Source organism: Dermacentor silvarum, chromosome 1, assembly GCF_013339745.2.
Source record: "Dermacentor silvarum isolate Dsil-2018 chromosome 1, BIME_Dsil_1.4, whole genome shotgun sequence".
Lineage (NCBI taxonomy): Eukaryota > Metazoa > Arthropoda > Arachnida > Ixodida > Ixodidae > Dermacentor > Dermacentor silvarum.
Window position 1 is genome coordinate 362300594 of NC_051154.1, and position 16673 is coordinate 362317266.

Sequence of the window (16673 nt, forward strand, 5' to 3'; positions counted from 1 at the left end):
CCATAACTACTGAGCAACCACGGCGGGTTCCTGTATTTTCTAAGGAACAAGAATGGGCAATAAAAACCGCGTGACGTACCTCTCGAAAGAGCACGAACATTTTTAGTGCGTGCTAAATGTTCAGGTCTGTAGGTGGCACCCGCAGCTTTAAAATCAAGTTAATGAGTTTTTAAGTAGATCTGTTGGTCATTTTCAGATACACTGTCGCGTTTAAGTGCATCCGTGCTTGCACATACTCTAAACGTGCACGCTAAACGCGCTGGAATTTAGGGTATACTACAAATTAGAGCAACGGACAGTGTAGCAATGGAAGCGCGCATCACAATGTTTATAGGGCGCACAATGCATCCCGTCGTCATTACAATGAAGATAACTACTGAGCAAGCTTAAGTTAACGTGTGTTGACACAGCCGAGCCACTTCTCCAGTGTCCTCGTTTATTGGGCATCAGCTACTGCCTGCAGGCATAGTATCATGTATAACGCAAACATACGAGTACGCTTCTAATGCGCAGAGCTTCGCAGCTATGTCCTTTTAAATCCTGATGCACACTATATTTCTCATTTTGGCCCCATGCATACCAACTTTACCGGTATATCACTGTTGAATCAACTGTATGTGAAAATACCCTATGGATGATATAGTTACCAGAAGAAGGATAGCGATTGTGTCACAATCGCCCAACAATCACGCCACAATATTTTTGCTGGGAATATCCATTTCGCGTAAAATTTCACATTGGGACATCCAGTAATCTAGCCACACTCTGAAACAAATGCAGCTGCCAAACTAAATTTGGAGGGGGCTTTCATTTTAGCACTTACTTGTTCCAAAGCTATTGGGTTATGGCGTTTTTCAATGGGGTTCCTGAATTTTTTTCCAAACGATGAACTTTTCTGTCGACAATTTTGATGCCACCGCTTTGTACGTTCGTACTTGTAGCCCATTGATGAATAACCAAATATTCAAACGCATAGTTATTTTATACGCTCTTATGTATTTTAGCTTAGCATCAAAACTCAACATCTGTTGCCAAAAAATAATAACGCCGGTATTTAAGCTACGGCAAATCTCTTCTTCCTTGTCCTTCCCAAATTGCTTTGACAAATCAAGTTGTAAGCATCTGGATATTACAAAGTCGGCTGCATGGAGTTTAAAGTAAAGCACGACGCCAACCCTCTCGCGACGAATAAATGTTAAAGAGGTATGATTCTTCAAAAGAAAAAATGACCACGGGTAAACGCAGAATCCGCCATTGCAAAAATGACAAGTAAGTTTACCAATTTTGTACTTTATAAGAAGGCCCGTACTATGTACCGTGAAGCCATGTTCTTTCGGCAATTTACACAGGAAAACGACTATGCAAATTTCCAATATATAATTGCACTTTCACCTTGCATTACGAACTTTCCACCTTGCGGTGCAAACTGGCAAACGCAGCTGTCGCCGCGTCCCGCTCATGGCGCCAGGCGTGACGCATCAATGAACAATTCCAGCACATCCATCTTTTTCAAAATCAAATACTATTTGCCTAGGCAGGCACCATGAAAGATCTGCCACAATGTGCCACAATGCCACATTTTAAAGAAGCAACAAAACAGTAGCCATGCACTAACATCATTATTCACACCTAGCCTTTTCTGTTTCTTCAGAACTTCTTGTCGCCTATGTAACTAAATACTATTGTCACCCTCAGTCGCCATCTGACTTAGAAGCCGAAAAGTCTTTGCAACTGTGTTAACTACGCTAGGGACCAATTCAGCCGTGCTCGGCAGTTCCTCTAATTGAAATGCATATGTAACCCTTCTTTTGGAAAGACTGTTAGGCATCCTTCTGTTCCTCCTAAGTTCAACGCCGTCCGGTGTTCTCAAACCATGCGACCGTGGGCTCCTCAATCTCGTAGCAACTAGGGCTTTTGACTGGAAGTCAGTCACCCAGACAAGAGAGAGAGAGAGAGACGGAAGAAAGGGGAAAGGCAGGGAGGTTAACCAGATGGGAAGATCCGGTTTGCTACCCTGCGCTGGGGAGAGAGGGGAGGGGGAGGTAAAGGGACAGGAAAGTAGAGATAGAGAAAGAAAGGCGCACAGATACACAATCACAATCGGTCACAGGTGGCACAACACAGTAGCACTTGCAGCACTACAAACATTTGTTCAGGCTACAGCCGCTTGTACAAGTCTGTTGCCCTTAAAAACTGCAACAGTGCCCTCGTCGCCCTCCGCTGCGATGGCTTGTGATGTCGGCATTCTAAAATAAGCTCCTCTGTGGGAAGTCTTTAGTCGAAACGCGCTATCGCGTGTACGAGCGATCGTCTCTGTAAATTGTAGCGAGGACAGTCAAAGAGAAGGTGCTGAAGAGTCCCCTCGCTACCACAGTCATCACACGAGGAGTCGTCGGCCCATCCGATTCTGCATGCAAAATACTTAGTAAAGGCCACTCCTAGCCATATTCGAAAAAGTAGGGTAGCTTCTCGACGGCCGAGTCCAGCTGGGATGCAAGGGCGTAGAGAGGAGTCTAAGTTGTATAGCCGGTTGCTTTGAAAACTAAGTTGTATAGCCGGTTGCTTTGAAAACTTCCTGCGTTCCACAGGGAGAACGTGATATCACGGGTGAGCATTCGAAGTTTTCCAGCGGCATCTGTCCTGGATAAGGGTATTGCTTCCACTTCGTCGCCTTGAAGAGCCGACCGAGCAGCGTTATCGGCGTGTTCGTTTCCTATGACGCCGCAGTGACTTGGAAGCCACTGAAATGGTCAACTGATGTCCTTTTTCAGTCAAGCTATGGATTAGTTCTCTAATCACGAATACCAGTTGTTCGTGTGGTCCACGTCGCAGGCTGATAGCAAAGACTGCAGTGCTGCCTTCGAGTCACTGAATATTGACCAGCTTCGAGGTTGTTCTTGGCTGACGAGACGAAGTGCAGCGCGAAGAGCTGCAAGTTCCGCAGCCGTCGATGTCGTTGGGTGACACGTCTTGAAACTGATGGTGGTGGCTTTCGCTGAGAATACCATGGCTCCAGAGGAACACTGGAGAGTTGCCGATCCGTCAGTACAAATATCTACGTGGTCGGCGTACCTTTCGTGCAAAAGGAGCAGAGTGAGTTGTTTACGAGCAGATGATGACAGCTCAGATTTATTTCTGATTCCTCGTACGGTGAGGTGCACTGCAGGTCGATCGAAACACCATGGAGGAATCGATGGCTTAGTTCAGGGGGAGAAGCCTGATGGAAGGCGAGTGTAATATTCTGACATCGTAGTGCAAAATGATGCCTGCGGCCTTTCTGATGGTAGTGTTGCCAGATGATGGGAACGGGCCCGGGCAAAGTGCCTAATGTGCACTCTCAACACTTCCACCACAATGTGCGTTTGCATGGGTTGGTCCCGGGCGATTGCAATAGTCGCCACTGTTGATGTGCATTTCGGCAAACCAAGACAAACCCTTAGAGCCCGAGCTTGAATAGCCTGTAGAGTACGAAGGTTTGCCTGGGAAGTGTTGGTCATTACGGGCAAAGTGTATCTCAAGAAGCCCAGAAAAAGAGCCCTGTACAATTCCAACATTGCATTTACTGACATTCCCCAAGTCTTTCCGCCCAGAAACTTGAAAAGCTGGGAGATTGCTGTCAAACGCTGTTTCAAGTAGGTCACGTGCGGGCTCCATGAGAGATCTCTATCAATGATTATGCCAAGAACTGTGTGAGTCTTCTCATAAGGAATTATCTGGCCATTTATAGAGATGTTATAGGGTGTCATTGGCTTGCGGCTGAATGCCACCAGTGCACATTTGTCTGGACCTTGGTTGCGGAGGTATATAGCTGTCAGTGTAGCAGCTTTTTGAAGTCTTGCACGTATCTGAGGGCGAGTCACACCTGAAGTCCATATACATATGTCGTCTGCGTACATTGATATCTTGATCGCTGCTGGCAGATGTTCAACGAGACCAATGAGTCACCCAGACAATGTCACCAACTACGAACTAAGGAAGGATTTTGGCTTCGTAGCATTGGTTTAGGCATAGAGTTAATGTAACCAAGGGTTTTAAGATAGCGACTTTGGCGCTTCCCGACCACAGAGTCTCTTACAATTACTAGAGGGAACTCTGGCTCGGCGACCGTTCAGTCGCCATGGGAATGATAGGTATAGTGCATGGATTTGTATGATTTTCGTGGTTGTGGATTCAGACATTCCTTTGGCTTCGTTTGTTACGCTGTATATCGATTAATTGGCTTAATTTTGAAGCAAGCAATGCTTTTTATTGCGATAGCAATTATGTGGATACTCCAGGCGCATTTTTGCCGTCGTAGTCATCGTCGCCGTCACCGTGAGGTTTCCTATAAATTCCAAGGCCGATAACACCATCGCCGGGCCCCCTACACTATAAGTGCGAGTGAAAGCCTGCGAGGGGATCCGACGATCGCGGCTCAGTCTTGCCAGCGCGAAAGGGAGGAAAGGAGGCAAGATGCGCCCCGCTTTCCGTGATGCGCGAGGCGCCCAACGTTGCGAGGCATCGGGGGGAGGGGAGAGGAGCTGGGAGTAGTAGAGCACCGACGGGGGGGGGGGGGGTTCTGGGGTTGTAAATCCCCCCCTTTTGTTTAACCCCTTTTCTTTCCCTGCGCCTTTGAGTACTACAACTGAGATGTAAGACACGCAATCGTCTGCACACTCGCAAACTTGCGCAGTAAGCGCATTTTTTTACAAATTCCCGTGGAGAAATTGAAATTAGTGCAGTTTAGATGGTATTGACAAACTAAGGCAAACTGTCAACCCCCCCCCCCCCCCCCCTGGAAGAAATCCTGGGTGCGCTACTGGCTGGGAAGCATTCTCCTCCGGCTGCAACTGCGTATGTGGCGGCTGCGCGCGGTGACGCGGCCGTATATTGTAAGTAGAGTGTGTCTTGTACACTCTACTTGCAAGTGATCTGCGTTGGAGACGGAGTCTAGATGCGTCGGCTGCTCGTAGCTTTGTGTGTGCTGTGTGTTCTCGGCGCTCAGTTTGCGTCACAGCGATAGACAAAACGAAGGTCACTTCGCTCGCTGCTGCTGGCACGTTTCCTAACGCCAGCGTGTGTCCGCGGTCAATGAGTGTGACGTGTTCATGTTTGCTGCGCGCGCTGGCACCAGGCTTGTTAATTTAGTTAGCAGGCGAATGTTCACAGGCTGATACGGCCGATAAAAGTACTATTCTTACTTCGTATGACTCTCTGTTAATTTGCTATCGCTATCGATGCTTCGCTTTTCGGGCGAAACTGAGACTTTTTCTCATTTCTAAACATAACATTGCCGTATAATGTTTTTTCACTGCAACGTTAAAACCATCCAGCCCGGATAGCTCAGTCGGGACAGGATGAACACGTGGAGCCCAGGAACCCCACGACCATTCATTTCAGCCAGGAGGCTGCCGCCCTGACAGCTGGGAAGCACTCCCACAAAGAGTGCGTCGGTAAAAAGCCAGAGCCAGGTGGCGGTAGTTACGAGCCGCCGCCAAAAACCCCAGGAATTCGTCGCTCGACTTTAAAACTGCGGCCCAACTTAGGGGCCGAGACGCGGCAGGCGGGCAAGCAAGCCGCCTCCGTAGTCTTGCAATGTGTGTGTGCGTGTACGTGTGTCTGTACGTGTGTGATTCTTCCTCGGTTGTGACGGCAAGTATCCACCATACATTGTGCACGGGTCGGGAACTGCCGGTAAAGGACTGCCTAACGGTTTTCACGACGCTTGCACACGGACTCGGGGAATGTCGACGCCGTACAGTGCGCCCTGTGAGTCTAAAAAATGTTGCGGGATCATGTATGGTGTGCATTGTATGTCACAGGTCTCTTTTCCTAACGCATGGCGATGAAATTTGACATAGCTTTACGCGTAACAACTCTGAATGTCAGGGGCCTTGGCACTCGAAGGCGGCAATGTCAACTCAATCGTCTTCTCGCTGACAACGCGCTGGATATTGTAGCCGTCCAGGAGACGAAGATCGATAGCGAGGAATGTACTGAGCGTATGGTGTCCAACTTTCGTGCATACTTCAATGGCTGTGTTTGCCATTCTGTGGGCACGTCGAGAAGGGGGGGGGGGGGGGCGTCATTTTGCTCCGAAATAGTTTAGGCATTATCGTGGAGTAAATTTTTTCTTGTCGAAGTGGCCGACTTCTCGTGGTTGACTTTCCCATTGCGACGTTATGCTGGCGCATTAAATGCGTATACTCACCAAATGTTCACTCTGAACGCCAGGATTTTTTAACCGTTTAAAGTCTTACATTGTTTGTGACCAACTTACTCGTGCGCGATTTCAATTGTGTGTGTGCCGCTGCCGATGGAGTGAAGTGTCCGCCTGTGCGTGATAGGAGCGCACAATTGTTAAACGGTGTGGTTCATGACAACAGCTTAGAAGATATTGGCAGCATATTCATCTACGGGAACAGACCGCAATGCATACAGTTTCAACGTGATAGCCATGCCAGACTGGATAGCATGTACGCATCCGTTGAACTTGTACCTCTTTGCACAGGTTACAAAGTTGAACCTGTGGCTTTTAGCGATCATTGCTTGGTGATCGCAAGTTTTGGTGTGAAATAAAGGAGTACGCGGTTCAACTAGAATCTCTGGAAATTCAATGCTAAACTCTTAGAGGACGAGCGATTCGTAAAGGGCATCGCAGATGAAATGCAGAAGCTGCTCGAGGAGTGGTCTAGTCATTTCGCCTTTCAGAGGGAATACTTCAAGGAGTGACTAAAAAGTAAAGCAATAGAAAGTAGCTGCTCCAACTGACACAAAGAAAAACAAGAAGGAAAAGCCTTGCGAGCAACTGCAGTTTTTAATAAGCATGGAGAGCACCGAGCCTGGGAAGTATGCGAAATATTGTATTTAAGGAATGTGAAAAGCCAGCTTGAAAGATTAGACAGTGATAGGTATAAAGCAGCAGTTATAGGCGCAAGAGCACAGAAACTGTGGCATGGTGAAAAGCCAACGAAGGGAGCTTTAACAGATGAGAAAGGGTACGCATGCCAAAAAGAAATCAGGCAGATAAGAAACAGTGATGAAATTTCAAGCAATGCTAATGAAATCCAGCAGGTATTTGAAGACTACTTCAGGGACCTTCTTGGCCAGGCGAGAGTAATGGGTGATGTTTTCTGTTCTGATTTTTTGTCTCTCCTGCGAAGACTTGAATACGATGTAAAGTAGCATCCTGAGATGCCCATAACTGAAACCGAAATTGAAGCTGCAATGGAGGACCTACAGACTGGTAAAGCTCCCGGACCTGATGGGCTTGGTGCCGAATATTACAGAACATTTAAGCCCATAGTCGCTCAGTTACTCTTACGAGTGTTAAGTGAGGCGTATGAACGAAAGCAAGTACCACTGTCATTCACCACATCGCGCATAGTGTTGATCCCTAAATCAGATGACCCAGAGAAGCGTTTGTTGGTGGGGTCCTATCGCCCGATAAGCCTCACCAACATTGATTACAAAATATACAGAAGATCCTAGCGAAGACATTACAGGGCGTGATAACCAAATTGGTTGGACCGCATCACACTTGCGGAATCAACGCACGTAGCATTGACACGAATGTATACGCCGCACGTACGGCATTGGAATGCTGTGATGCGCTGGGGATCGCATTGCTACGATGCAACTAGATCTGGCAAAAACATTTGATCGCGTCTCACAAGATATAATTTTTTGCATACTAGAGCACACAAACGTAGGAAGTGTGATTATATATAGAAGGCGTCAGAATGGCGTATGCAAACTGCACTGCGCACATTATTCTAATTGGTGACCTCTCAGAAAAGCTGGTAGTGCGTTCGTCAGTAAGGCAGGGATGCCCACTGTCGTCCCTTCTGTTTGCGGTATACCTAGAACCACTCTGTTTGGCTGTAATCAAAAGTGACTGCATCTCAGGCTCTGGTTTACATCTCTGGTTTATAGTCAGCACATGTCAAAATCCTCACTTATGTGGACGATATTGCAGTATTCTGTTTCTAATAAAGACAGTATTACTGAAGTGATCAGTATAGTTGATAAATTTTGCAAGCAAGTCTGATAAACTTGGATAGGTTTTTGGCATGGTGACTGGTAAGTGATGCCTGATCATTTTTCCTGACTGCGATGGTCTTGTCTACCAACGCAGTATCTCGGCGTCCCCCTTGAGTATTATCGATATCCAAGTGAATGTTGGAATGAGCAAGTGTCAAAGGCGAGGGAGAAGGCAGATGCATGGCAAGGAATGCAGTTATCAATGTTTTCGCGCGCCTCCGTCTGCAACCTTTTCCTTCTATCTAAAATATGGTACATGATGAATGTTCTGTGTGCAACACGGGCCAGTATCCAAAAGATGCACCGCGTTTTTGCTGTTTTTATTTGGGTGTCAAACTGGGAGAGAACCAGTCATAGCAACTTGTTTCTTTCAGTTAAGCAGGGAGGGCTTGGCCTTGTTCACGGATTTTCGCGCCAAGTTGTCTCGCGTTTTATTTTTCTCCGAGATCAAAGGAATACTTTTCTGCGGACAGCTATCCAAGTGAGGTTGCAGACACATCTACCAGAAATCGCTGTCTCATCGCGTGTAAGTATGTGTGGCGCAATAGTGGGTATATGCGAGAGGTTGTACTTTCTTTCCGGCTACTGCACGTGCGTTTTTCCATTGATTACTTGTGTAATGTTTCGAAACGAAAGCTGTATAAGAATCTCATGTACACAATAGACAGTTTTAGTTTAGCGCGCGCTAGACATTACGTACGCAACGTGCGGCGCGCTACGTACTACGTTACGTTCGAGGCTGTCCCCCACAGCATTAGCTTACGGCGCGCAACATCTGAAACGTGGAGTGCGCCTAAGCGTTAACACCCTTGCCTCGGAGTGCTACTTGGCGCCATCTAGTGCCTAAGCAATAAACTCGTATAGCCAACATTGGTTGCCTCAAGTCAAGGCACAAGACAAGCCAAGCTTTTTCGCGCCGTTCGCGCCGATTCTGTGTTCAGGCGAGCAGCAGCAAGGGAAGAGAATGCCGTCAAGCATCTTGTGGAATCGCCGCCTTTTGGCTACTCTTTCATGGCAAGAAAAAGACAATCTGATGCTCACAAACCGCGAGCGGTGGCTTTTGAAAGGTTACTGCAGCCTTGACGACATAGAATACCGCATAAGGTGCGATCGTGAAAGCGAGCTGCTGCGATACCGCTCGCGCAACGAACTCCTCGATGTGGACCAAGTGGAGTCTACGTTGTTTCGGCAACAATTCCGCTTCGAGAAACGGGATCTGAGTGAACTTGCTCGTCTCCTGCTGATCCCCGACAAAATATGCAGTGCTCAAAACGTGACGGTGGTCGGCCGTGATGCACTGTGCCTTTTGCTCCGGCGGCTCGCCTATCCAAACAGATGGTGAAACAATCGTGCGGTGCACAAATTCGCAAGCAATTGCCGAACAAAAATTCACGCAATCAGACTCGGAACTTACTTTATCAGGTTGACTATGTCTTTCGCAGCGTAATAGGATAGCAGGAGCTCCGTTCGACTGCAGACATTCGGGGCAATAAACGGCATCCCAGTGATATCATGCATCTTTGCAGAGATCACGGTCCACTGCACAGGGTCCGCGAATGGATTTAAGCTCCTCACATAGGCAAGGAGCTCCAAATCGAGGGCGATACCGAGATGCACACGGGATTTGCTCGCTGCCATGACCACTGACCCGCTTGTTTTGCTGTCGGTCGCCGCCATGTTCTTAAGCTCTCGGCAGCGCGAGATCTCGCGAGAGGGCCGCCGGTAGGGTACGCAACGAATGTAGCGAGCGCAACGCAAGCCCGGAGAACTAGCGCGCGTATCCCATACGCGCGCGAACGCACGCATCTCTGATAGGTTCAGCACATGCGCAGTCGTGCCCCCGCTGGCGCGTTGCGTGCGCAAGGCCGTTGCGCGCGCTAAACTAATACTGTCTAATGTTGCCGACTCCTATTTATCGTTTACCTCACAGTGGAGGCCCGGGCAAGATGTTTTGAAGCGAGTTAAAAGAACGCCAGTTAACCCATCTGTGAAAATGTTTTTCTTTAAATTACACTGTAATACTTTTTCTGTTAAGACGTGGCTGCGTGAAAAGGGGATTTTCGTCCTGTGGATGACTAACTGCTTGTTATGCAAAAAACCTGAGACAGTAGGGCAGGTGTTTATTGACTGCTGGGTGACTTCCAACGAACAGTCAAAAAAGATTTTCCCCTGCGCCCATATCGCATCAGGTTCTTGCACATTGTAAAGGAAGCTGGAGTACCATATGACTTAATCATGCTTTTGGGCGTCCACAGTCTCTGGAGGACACGAATGCAAGTGCGACATGCCGATGTTAACGTCCACTCAGTGCGCTAAAATTTTATTGAAAGTGTTGTGACCCTAAGGGGAAGTGTATCATGCGCAAGCCGAACCGCCCGAATAGACTTCTGTTCTCGATGATTTCGTTGTTTTGAGACGATTTTAGTCCCTCCTACATCAGCCAAAGTAGGCTGATGTTTTTATCATTTGGACTTTTTTTGTATGTCAAATCGGTAATAAAGAAGAAAAAAAAAACGCCCGGATAGCTCAGTCGGTGGAGCGTTAGGCTTTTAACCTAACTGTCCAGGGTTCGAGCCCCTGCTCGGGCGGCAACCTTTTTTTATTCTTTTTTTTGTTAAGGCACTTTATAATCAGTAAGCAGAATGGTTCAAGTGTATAAACTGCAAGAACCAGAACCAGACTGGCTCCTTAGGTTACAAGCGCTGATGTACGTTCCAGAGTTTTGAATGTTTCTCTTATCAGCCCTTGCTGGGCTGGAATGAATGTACCGGTGCCCACAAAATAACTCGGAACGCCGGACCGGTGGCCTTTCACCGGTGGAGCGCGCCGGTGAAAAAGTAGTGCCAGGGTCTGCGCATGCGCGGTCTCCCTAGCAAGCTCACCTCGCTCCCCAGTGCATCTAAATAGGTGTTGCCTTGCTCCAAAAGAATGGCGTTGGGTGCCTTTTAGCGTTTTCATATGGGGGGCTGTGCGGATGCGGTCTCAGAAACGCTGTGTGCGCGCGTGTGCACGCGTTGGAGCATAAGCGCTCGTGTGTGCGCGTTAATGGGCATCGGCGCCTAATTGAGCGAAAGGCTTAATTGGCCCATTAGTCGTGGAATGAGACCTTCGTCGACAACACTTGCGGTAGCAAAACAGAAAGCGGCATACTGGACCTCTCCCATTCAAAAAAGCATGTAAAAGTGAATTCATCACCTAGTAGCTAAAACTAATTATGAGTAATTCAAGAGTTTCAACTTATAAATAAAAGTAATTAGGGTAATTAACAGAGACCAATTCACGAACATACACCTTTATTAAAGCGTGCAAAGGTGAATTACTACGTAACTAAGGTGAATTACTAAGTAACTAAGAATAATTAGGATTATTAAAAGTAATTAAGGGTTGTGAACAGTGATAGAGACTATACTTAACATCAATTCGAGACTCCGTGATTAGAATGGTCACGCCAAATTAAGACTAATTAAGAGTTCCAAAGAGCAGTACGTAATAATAAGGGTCAATTAAAGACTCCGTAACAGCCAGTAAGAAAGCAATTAAACCGAATTACGACCAATTAACAGTTATTTAAATAATTATTCAACATAAGCAAACAATCGCAAAAAAATGACGTCAACGCATTAAAGCTTTCGCCGTCAATTTGTCTTAGCAATCGATATGGGACCCCACTGAAACGTCTTTTTTTGTTCAAACGCATTTTATTTACACAGCTTGATTAGCAACGTATAACGACACTGAGCGAAAAATTGAATATTTGCGCCAACCAACGCAGACACGCGATGAAATTTTAGAGTATTCTCAACTAAAACTGCAGCGAAGTGGCCAGATTTCGTAAATAAATAGCGCAGTATGCGATGTTCATTTTGACTACGAAGCATTGAATAGACCTTTATTATAGTGCCGTATGCATAAAATTAATTCCTGTGCATGAAATTGGCGTGTTGCAATACGCTGTCTGATGTCATTTTCAAAACATTTATTACTGCACGCAGTCATCTTTGTTAAAGGAGCCGTCGTGTGTTACAGTCAAAGTACTGATCTTATTCCCAAGTAGTAAATGCGGCTCGGAATATGATTGCACAAATACTAAAATACATCGCCGAACGCGATAATCCGGCTGAAAAGTGCGCTCCAGTGCTATTATGTAGGCGAGCCGTGGCGCTCGCCCACGTGAAAGATAAGCGAAGAATTCATACTTTCTTGAGGCGAAATAATTAACTCATATGTGCAAGAAAGACATTACGTATAACGTTTCACACTTAGGGGAAATCTCGGAGCGCATTGCATCGCGATGCGGCGAGCGCTGGAGTCGCGTGCCGGAAGCAGCTCGCGCAGGCGCAGACGCTCGAGGCGCGTTATCTTGAACCGCGTCGACATCTCGGAGCGCATTGCATCGCGATGCGGCGAGCGCTGGAGTCGGGTGCCGGAAGCAGCTCGCGCAGGCGCAGACGCTCGAGGCGCGTTATCTTGCGTCGAGCTGTCGACGCGGTTGGCGGCCATCCGTGTCGAGCAGTCGACGCGGTTCAAGATAACGCGCCTCGAGCGTCTGCGCCTGCGCGAGCTGCTTCCGGCACCCGACTCCAGCGCTCGCCGCATCGCGATGCAATGCGCTCCGATATTTCCCCTAAGTGTGAAACAGACTGTACAATGTACGTATTTCGGTGTGAATTGAATAAAGGCAATCAAGAAAGAACCGAGCAGCCCGGATAGCTCAGTCGGATTCCACTTCCTGCCACCGTGGCGAGCGAACGTGAAATCATGTGCAAGGTATATATACCTGGTAGCGAAGCTTCCATAGAAGCCCATACGTTCAAAACATGGTTGCTTACGGGCGGTTCATGGGGCTTAGCGCCATCTGTGTGAGGAGGGAACACTTCCGGCGGAAGAAAAAATAATTTGGCGTCATATCCGTCAAAAACAGAAGTGACGTCATTTTGTTCTCATAGGCGCGAAATTTGTTTTCGGAGGCCTGCCATTAGAGCTGTATATTCAAATGCCCCGCCATTCGACTTCATGAGCGTTCCGAGTTTTCAGCGCGAAAAGCGATGCCGGAAAAGATCAGCCGTACGGGTGTCGAAATCGCATCGCTGCACAGAACATACGTTCTTTGGAGGCCGACGAACGTTTTGGGCATAGAGTGCTCGCCCTCTTGTTGTACGCCAAGCGTACCAAATGAACCACATTTGAGCTATCACGTTCAAGAGTGCCAAAGGAATGAAGAAGCTGCTCTCCGCCCGTGAAGTGACAGTGAAAGAACGTCGGTGCGTTGTTATTAATCCCGGTGACCAGGACGTGAGGATGAAGATCCACTGGATTCTGTACAACGTGCAGGATGAAGACGTGCGAACAGCCCTTGCACCGTACGGTACCGTGACGGAAGTCGCCAAGGAACGTTGGCGCGTTCAGGGAGTCATGGACAAAGGTTCGTCAACGCGTTCTGTCTATTTGAAGTAGAAGCCTGGTGTTACAATTCAGGACCTGCCGCACCAGCTACGCATTGCCGGAGAACAGGCCCTCGTTGTTGTTCCTGGAAGAGCTCCACTTTGCCTGGGATGCCATACCTCAGGACACGTCCGACGTGAATGTAAAGTACCCCGTTGCAGTCAGTGCCGCCGCTTCGGCCATGATAAGTCGCAGTGCGTCAAAACGTACACAAATGACACAGGGCCCATGAGAAGAGAGGATCATTCCGAACTTGTCATGGACGCGGATGAGGCCTAGGCGGAGGCGAGAACAGCAGAAAGAACGTGCCGTCGCCAGCTCCTACGCCTAACGTTATTGGCGGAGGCGGGGCAACGACACAGACCGAGGACAAGACCGCTGCGCCTATTCAGGCTGTTGAAGACCTTAAGGTTGCTGCTGCGGAAGGACAAGGCAACCAAGTACTTCTACTGAAGGTGTAAAACCAATAGGGGACGAAGAAGGCATGGACGTCGTCCAACCAAGCATGAGCACTGCGGCAGCAAAGAGGACTCACGACAAGGCCTGCGTCGAATAGCCTCAAGGTCCTCCTACAAGCATTGCCGAACCACCCCGCAAATCGGCAGGACAGCGCCGGGCGACGTTTCGCCCGAAACCCAACGTCCAGCCGGACAAAAGGCCAGCGACGACTACACCGACGTAGAAACCACGGCTCCCTTCTGGCATGGCGAACGACGAGAGGCGACGCACGAAGGAACTATCAAGTGCAGTCCCTTACAAAAAATGTTGTTGGAATTCCATTGGTTTTCCATAGATATTTTGTGCCACCATCAACAAAAAAATTGTGGAATTTTATTGGTATTTCATTGTAGATTTGTTGAGCAGTCATGGAAAAGTGGCCACCGTGATTCCATTGGAAATCTATTGTAGTATTATTGTGTTGTTTCTCCATTGGTTCGTTATTGTATATTCATTGGATTTAGATCGAGATGGATTTTCATTGTATTTTCATTGTACTGGGATATATCTCACTAAGGTCTAAAGTAGCAAGATTTGGCTCACTGAGGCTGAATATTAACTGCAGCCAACAGGAAAACAAAAAAGGCACATGAAAAGGCATTTTTATATAGTGATTTTATTTCCCTTGTGAGGGGAGAGAATAGGCTTTCTTTTATATAAGAAACACTTGCGCCTGGAAACTTCGTGCTGGCATATTCTGAAAAAAAAAGATATGTAATCAGTAAGATAACCAACATGTACCGTCATCAATAGCAGTGAAAGATTATGCTTAAAGCCATAAAAGTAAGCAAGTTATATTAGTGCTTAAAGCTTGTGGTTTAATGCAGGTGAAATTGTTCTGCCTAAGGTATAAGAACAGTATAACGAGCCATGGTAAACGTGGCAAGAGTGATGTCTCTGCTGTGACACAGGATCGTCAAGGAACTTCTATGCAGTGAACTATGAAATATGTGCATATATGCAATAAGTGAACTTCTATTCAGATCAAACTAGCTTGATGTTCTTATCATGCACGAGAACAGACCTCTAATATTTTTGTGTTCTTGCCTAAATGCTTATCACAAATTACAACTTTAAAATTAACATATGGTCACTATGTCAACACAAGGCTTGCAAAGCATATTTGAGAATATTGCCTCTGTTTGCAATGCACTACTTCCTGTATAGCTCTTTTTATGACTAAGTGAAAGACCTCAAATCTCCTAAGGTTCATGAAGCCTGCTGAACTAAATGAACTTCATGCATAATGTGCCTGTCACACAAACGTGAAGAGGCTCTTCATCTTCGTATGGCTGCTAAGGTCCTGCTAATGGCGAGGCTAGCATTTAGCATGAGTAGGGTTAATGCCACCTTGTGATAGCAATAAGCTATATGTGAGATCTGAGTGAAGCCGAGAATCTTCTATTAAAAAAGATTTGCAGGTCTTTTTAAAAAAAGAGCAACAAAAAAGGTAGCGTGTCGCAAACAGCTAACAATGTTTTGAAATGTGCCATCATAGTCATCTAGAGCACAAATACACCTAGGACTGTGTGTGTGTGCTAGCGGGTGGGCTATGATGAATTCATAACTCAATCGATCATTTATTTTATCTCTACTTTAATGCCCTCTGGTTTCGACAAGGTGTGCATTCGTGCCTTTCGCTTTCATTTCATGCTTCTTGGCTTGATCAAAAATATCTGGATACAACTGAGATTCTAGTTCTTTCTTTTTATTGCTCTTTCTTTTGCAGTATCCAAACCATATATATATATCTTCGTTCTCGTTTAACTAGGCCCAACAAAGGAAACACTTGCATACACACAAATTGTCTTCTAGGTTTGTCACCCCTACTTGGACTTAAGCAACACTAGTAGCCCTACATGTTCACTATTACAAGAAACCTACACCTTCTTGTTTTCTTTCTGTCCTCTTTTTTACACACTTACAATTCCCTCACCTTACTCTATGCACTGCCTGCATCATTCTCATCTTCCCCCAATGAAGTGGGGGAGCAGAAATCAGGTGCTGGCTTGACTTAAGACAATTCCCTTGCCAAAATGTTGGTCCTAGTGATATTTTTGTTTAACCATTCTTCCAGCCTTCTTCTTCTGCAAGTTCTGTCTTGTTTGAATTTCTGCAAACATTGTGTGCTAGTAACCGCTTTACGAGATTAGCATTCTAAAAATTTATGTATGATGTGACAATGTTACAAGGCTCTCACCAACAACATTGGCATGCTGCTCTTGCATCTTCTTCCAACTTCTCCTTTCGGGGCCTGGGATGCCTCGTGAACTGTTGCACTTGAGTGGCACACATGCTGCATAGATAGTTTTGAATGAAAAAAATATTACCATAGCTATTTTTTCTAGCAGCAAAAGGAACGTAAAAATCAGCAGTATGAGCACATCATAACTTCTTTTTTAAGATCCCACAGTATTCAATATTCCTTATAAAAGCTGGCACGGATTGAAGGCTAACAGGAACAACATTGTTGCAGTGTTTTTCGGTTTTTCTTGTCCAGAGTCATGGAATTCCTACATAATGCTGCTAGAGGGCCTCAACACCTACACACTCATAAGTAATATGGAGCACGTGCACAGGAACTTTTTACAAGGAAGGGCATGTTCAACTGTGGCTTGTTGTCTTATCACTGTTTATTCTGTGTGTAAGAATATTCACGAACGCAGGTAACAGTCTTAAACATTCTTTTTACATTCACACAAAGCATTAAC

General features: G+C 46.6%; 1 long non-coding RNA gene and 1 other non-coding gene across 2 annotated transcripts; one reads left to right on the plus strand and one right to left on the minus strand.

Annotated features, from left to right (window-relative positions):
• The first annotated feature begins 10537 nt into the window (after positions 1-10537).
• Positions 10538-10610, plus strand: Trnak-uuu (transfer RNA lysine (anticodon UUU)). The gene has a single exon. It is a non-coding gene; the product is annotated as a tRNA-Lys (tRNA).
• Positions 10611-14559: 3949 nt separating this feature from the next.
• On the minus strand, positions 14560-16354 carry LOC125942777 (uncharacterized). The gene is made up of 2 exons (XR_007465349.1): positions 16163-16354; positions 14560-14659 (listed from the first exon to the last, which is right to left on the minus strand). It is a non-coding gene; the product is annotated as an uncharacterized LOC125942777 (long non-coding RNA).
• Positions 16355-16673: the final 319 nt, after the last annotated feature.